Here is a 6,356-nt window from a genome sequence, read left to right on the forward strand (position 1 = left end):
TATATATAGGATCCAATTTTGACCAGCTGCAAAAAGAATTTGTAAGAGGAAATTTGGACACTGGGCTAAGATACGCTCCTGGGTGACTGAGAATCAATATTTGACTAAGTAATCAAAATGACAATAAAATATTTAAAAGTAAACATAGAAGTTAACATGAATTGAAAAGAACCTTATGTTGTAAGTGAAAAATCTTTGTTTTGTTGTTTTTTTCATAAAAGTCTTAATAAATTCAATATAAAGTTCAGAACATTATTTTGGTAAGACCCAGAACCTTTACTATAGGTAGATTATAAAGAAGATAAAGAATGGCCTTTCATGTTATAGGCAAATAAAGGCATTCGATATTAAAGCAAGAGGTAAACCTATCAACATTGAGTGAATTTTGCTGTGATTTCAACACATTTCATTGCTTTTATTTCATATGTGGGTACATTAAACCAAGGCAAATAAATTTACCTTTCTATGTTTTGACTTTTATTATGTGTTTTCAAATTCTGAAACAAATTGACACTTAAAGACAGTAGTTCTCTCTCAGGGGCCCATGATTTCAAAAAAAAAAAACCAACATAATAATGCTGAAATGTTGTTTATGTTAACATGCAATGGATTTATCAATACCATCTTAATGAATCAATCAATAAATGAGAATATTAAAAATTTCTTAGTTTTAATTTCCAATATTGTTACAATCCACATATATAAATGCTTTTTGAGGTCTGTGGTAGGCAGCCTCTAATGATCAACAGTGATCCTGACTCCTGGTATTCACACCTTTGTGTAATGTTCTTTCCTTGAGTGTGGGCTGCTGTATTGACTTCATTCTAATGAATCATCTATGGCAGAAGTGATGAGATGTCACTTCTGATATCAGGTGTCAAAAACACTATGACTTCCTTCTTGGGTGCTCTCAGTTACTCCCTGGCTCACACACTCTGAAGGAAGCCTTCTGTCATGTTGTGACCTGTCTTATAGAGAGGCTTACGTAGCAAGAAGGTGAGAGAGGCTTTTGACCAATAGCCAGTGAGAAACTGAAGACCACTGCCTAATAGTCCATGATAAACTGAGTCCATCTGACAGCTGCATGAGTGAGTTTGGAAGTGGATTCTTCCCCAGTTGAGATTTCACATGAGACTGCATCCCTGGCCAGTGACTTGACTGTAAAGTCTTGGAGACCTTGAGCCTTCCAAAGACAGAAAATCATTGTACACTCTTACAATGAGACTTTAGGCCTTTCTGAATTAGGAAAATGCAGACACACAGAGAGCTTATACCTTCAAGAATAAACAGAAAGCGAAGAGAAGTATCCCTGACCCATGAGCCTCTGCCATGCACTCCCACTGTCTGATCGAAATGCGGCATGATACCCAGGGCTGGTGATTGCTGCTGTTTTGACAATGGAAATATAATGTGGTGAGAGGAGAGGGCTTCTCCCTCCTGGGGCTCATAATGGCCAGAGAAGATTCCATGGGAGGCCTGTGCTGCCTGCTCTCTCCCCTCAATTTGCTTTTGTGGTTAATGTTCATCAGTGTGTTGGCAGTTTTTGCCTGGATGAGGGGCTACCTAATAATGTCTGACTTTAACTCCAGAAACAAGAGTGAAGGAGAGGTTATCTTGACCTACTTTCCTGTGACTCATCTGGTCATGATTGCTATTTGCTGTTTCCTTATTATCGTGGGGATGTCAGGATATTGTGGAACAATGAAAAAGCCCTGTTGCTTCTTGCATAGTACTTTGGAAGTTTACTTGTCATTTTCTGTGCAGAACTGGCTAATGGCATTTGGACATATGAAGAGAAATGCATGGTTCTAGTACAGTGGTTAGATGTAGTCACTTTGAAAGCCAGAATGGCAAATATGACTCACCTGGATACCAGTGGCTTCCTCATGGTTGGAAGTTTTTTAGTGGGAGTTTAAGTGTTGTGGAGTGGTATGTTTCAATGACTGGTTGGAAGTGGCAGGGATGGACTGGCCCCCAGAATCCTGCTGTGCTAGATAATTCCCAGGATGTTCCAAACAAACCCACCAGGAAGGACTCAGTGATGTTTATCAAGAGAGTAGTGGGAAGAAAAATGTTTTCTTTTGAAAGGAACCAATCACAGGTGCTAAGGTTTCTGAGAATTTCCATTAAAGTGACACAAACCTGGCCATGATTCTCACCACTACTTATCTCTGGGCTCTGTATTATGAGAGAAGAGAGCCTGAGACAGACCAAATGATATCCCTGAAGACACCTCTCAGCAAGAATGACACCCCTAAGAATGACACCTCTCAGCAACTCATGTTAATCAGTAGAACTGTTGAAACCAAACCTGTCAAGGATCTTTGAACACACATTCACAGCAAACAGCTTTAATACACACTTTGAAATGGAGTAATTATAAAGAATGTCAAAGAAGGAAATCACAAACTTATCTTACTGGACTTGTGAATTTTTGAGTACACACTTGTCTATTTCAGAAACTTGTAGAAATAAATGTTGTCATGAAAGAATGGCTAAGTGTATAATTTTCTACCATTATAAATGAAGAGAAAAAAAGGTTTCATATTATGTCATGAGCTGGACAATAATTGATGCTCTTTATAATGCTAAGAACAGATTCAATACCCACTTTTATAGCTTCCATATGATTTTTTTACTGAACACAGTTCTGTTTTGAGATGGCATGGTTTGATCAGCATTTCTGCCTCCACATAAACGAGCCACATATGGTAGGATTGGAAATATAGTAATGTTGATTACTTCTACCAACTAGTATACAAAGTACCAATCAACTGCTAACGTAGGAAGGCAGACAGTGATAATAACTTTTATTGCTTGGTGATATATTCTTTTGAGGGTGAATAGATTATACATAAGAAAGCTTTTAAGATTGGTGAATACCTACATGTGATTTTTGTATTACTAAAATATACTTACCACTTGTAAGAGCAAACTAACATATTGTCTTAAAGTGAACAGGGATATATGTGTTTATCAGTCTGTGTTAAGTCTTTATAATTCAATAGATTTCAGTTTTTATAATGTTAATAATAATAATTGTAAAAAAGACAAATTTGTCCTGTATAGCATCATTATTTTTACTTTTCCTATAAACAGAGTTTTAAAAATCTGTTTTGGATTTATATATTAGTACATATATAGCGGAATTCAAACACTTAACCACTAATTTTGAAAATTACCAGTGTGATACACAGGAATCATTATTTAGAATGTGGTCTGATCTCTAGGAAATATTAACAGGAAAGTTACCACACAACTTAGTTGATTTAGCAAAGACCTGGATGCTATTTTTCTTCCAAACTAAGACACTTTTTGACACTAAACAGAGACACACAGACACACACACACACACACACACACACACACACAGTTTAAATTTATTATATATATTTAAAGACAGAGTCTCCCTCTGTCACTCAGGTAGAGTGCAGTGGCATAATCAGAGCTCACTGTAACCTCAAGCTCCTGGGCCTCAAATGATCCTCCCATCTTGGCTTCCCAAAGAGCTGGAATTACAGGTGTGAACCACTGTGCCCAGTGGACACTAAATGCTTTTTAAAAGAGTTTATCTTTGCCTTCTCCAGATAAGAATCGACAGTCTCCAAGTCAATATAATTCCACAGACAATGGTGTTCTTTTTCTCCAGAAAAAAATGCTTGTGAGAGTCATTAGTAAGTGACAATTTAACTAGAGACTATCTTTATTTTCCTGATAGTATACTGATATGGATTGGCTCTATGCCCTCACCCAGATCTCATGTCAAATTGTAATCCCCACGTGTTGGAGGAAGAGCCCGCTGGGAGGTGATTGAATCATGGGTGTGGACTTCCCCCTTGTTCTCATGATAGTCAGGGAGTTCTCACGATGTCTGATTTTTTGAAAGTATGTGGCACTTACACCCTCACACATTTTCTCTCTCCTGCTCTGCCATGTCTAAGACATGCTTGCTTTCCTTTCTCTTTCTTTCAGGATTGTAAGTTTCCTGAGGCTTTCCAGCCATGCTTCCTGTTAAGCCTGTGAAACTGTGAGTCAATTAAACATCTTTTCTTCATAAATTACCCAGTCTCAGGTAGTTTTTTATAGCAATGTGAAAATGAACTAATACATATACTGTGGTGAATTACACAGATTATTACACTTTTTGCAAGATCAAATTATATTTATTTGAAATGAGAACATTCTATTACATTTTGTGTATCATGTTTACTTCCCAGAATGCAGAAAGAAAATTAAAATAAGTGTTAATAAATGCTTTTTAGAGAGTAATAAATAATAGACAAAAATATCACCATTACAGGTATAAAAAAGCTGTTTTTCTTCTCAATGTGCACCAAATGCTTAACTGATTTGTGATAAAAGTGGACAAATAAATGAAAAGGGGTGTCAAATGGGATTGTCTGTCATCTCTCTCAAAAGAGAATGGAGATCTGTCATCTACCTAGAAAAAGAACCCAAATTGTGAATGCACAAAACCAAATTCTCAATCATTGCCACTACGAGTGGAGAATAACTTTTTGACCAAAAATTTGTTTGACCAAAAAACAAAACAAAAAATTCAGTTAAGATAAAAAACCTAGATAAAAGGAGACTTAATGTAATAATGTCATTAACTATTTGCTACTGGGTTTTCCAGCAGTAATAGTTTGCCTTCATAAAGCTGTTTGCTTCCTGTGTAAAACTAGCCATGGAAATTCAGCTTAGCCCACTGGTGTAATCCAAAGTTCTCTAAGCAGTGCCATCTTGGAATCCTGTATTCAAGAACCTGTTCTTTGAAATATTGCATTACTCTGTTTTCATGCTGCTTATAAAGGCATACCCAAGACTGGGCAATTTAAAGAAGAAAGAGGTTTAATGGACTCACAGTTTCGTGAGGCTGAGGAGGCATCACAATCATGGTAGAAGGTGAAAGGGACATCTCATATGGCAGCAGACAAGAGAAGAGAGCTTGTGCACAGAAACTCCCATTTTTCAAGCCATCAGATCTCATGAGTCTTATTCAGTATCAAGAGAACAGCACAGGACAGTACCAATCCTGTGATTCAGTTATCTCCCACCAGGTCCTTCCCACATCCCATGGGAATTATGGGAGTTATAAGATGAGATTTGGGTGCTCACTTCAGCAGCACATATACTAAAATTGGAACAATACAGAGAAGATTAGCATGGTCCCTGCTCTGGGATGACACACAAATTTGTGAAGGGTTCCATATTTTTATGGAACCAAAAGAGAGACCACATAGCCAAGTCGATTCTAAGCAAAAAGAACAAAGTGGGAGGCATCACACTACCTGACTTCAAGCTATACTACAAGGCTACAGTAATCAAAACCGCATGGTTCTGGTACCAAAACAGAGATATAGACCAATGGAACAGAACAGAGGCCTTGGAGGCAACACCACACATCTACAACTATCTGATCTTGACAAACCTGACAAAAACAAGCAATGGGGAAAGGATTCACTGTTTAATAAGTGGTGTTAGGAAAACTGGCTAGCCATGTGCAGAGAGCAGAAATTGGAGCCCTTCCTGACATCTGACACTAAAATTAACTCCAGATGGATTAAAGACTTAAACATAAGCCCTAACACCATAAAAACCTTAGAAGAAAACCTAGGCAAAACCATTCAGGACGTAGGCATAGGCAAGTACTTCATGATTAAAACACCAAAAGCATTGGCAACCAAACTGAAAATAGACAAACGGGACCTAATTAAACTCCAGAGCTTCTGCACAGCTAAAGAAACAGTCATTAGAGTGAACCAGCAACCAACCAGAATGGGAAAATTTTTTTTGCAATCTACCCATCTGACAAAGGACTTATATCTGGAATCTACAAATAACTAAAACAGATTTACAAGAAAAAAACAAACCCATTCAAAAGTGGGCAAAGGATATGAACAGACACTTTTCAAAAGAAGACATATATGAGGCCAACAAACATGAAAAAATGGTCATCATTACTGGTCATTAGAGAAATGAAAATCAAAACTACATTGAGATGCCATCTCATGCCAGTTAGAGTGGTGATCATTAAAAAATCTGGAGACAACAGTTGCTGGAGAGGATGTCGAGAAATAGGAACACTTTTACACTGTTGGTGGGAGTGTAAATTAGTTCAATCATTGTGGAAGACAGTGTGGCAATTCCTCAAGGACCTAGAAATAGAAATTCAGTTTGACCCAGCAATCCCATTACTGGGTATATATCCAAAGGATTATAAATCATTCTACCATAAGGACATATGCAGACGAATGTTCATTGCAGCACTGTTTACAATAGCAAAGACCTGGAATCAACCCAAATGCCCATCAATGATAGACTGGACAGGGAAAATGTGGCACATGTACACCATG

General features: G+C 37.5%; 1 non-coding gene and 1 pseudogene across 1 annotated transcript; both read left to right on the top strand.

The window, feature by feature from the left end:
* The first annotated feature begins 1,449 nt into the window (after positions 1 to 1,449).
* LOC116546805 lies at positions 1,450 to 2,377 on the top strand (annotated as a pseudogene).
* Positions 2,378 to 5,110: 2,733 nt separating this feature from the next.
* On the top strand, positions 5,111 to 5,217 carry LOC116546806. The gene has a single exon (XR_004266846.1). It is a non-coding gene; the product is annotated as a U6 spliceosomal RNA (small nuclear RNA).
* The last annotated feature ends 1,139 nt before the right edge of the window (positions 5,218 to 6,356 follow it).

This window comes from Sapajus apella, unplaced genomic scaffold, assembly GCF_009761245.1.
Source record: "Sapajus apella isolate SASKATOON/1434 unplaced genomic scaffold, GSC_monkey_1.0 scaffold1426, whole genome shotgun sequence".
In the NCBI taxonomy this organism is placed as follows: Eukaryota; Metazoa; Chordata; class Mammalia; order Primates; family Cebidae; genus Sapajus; species Sapajus apella.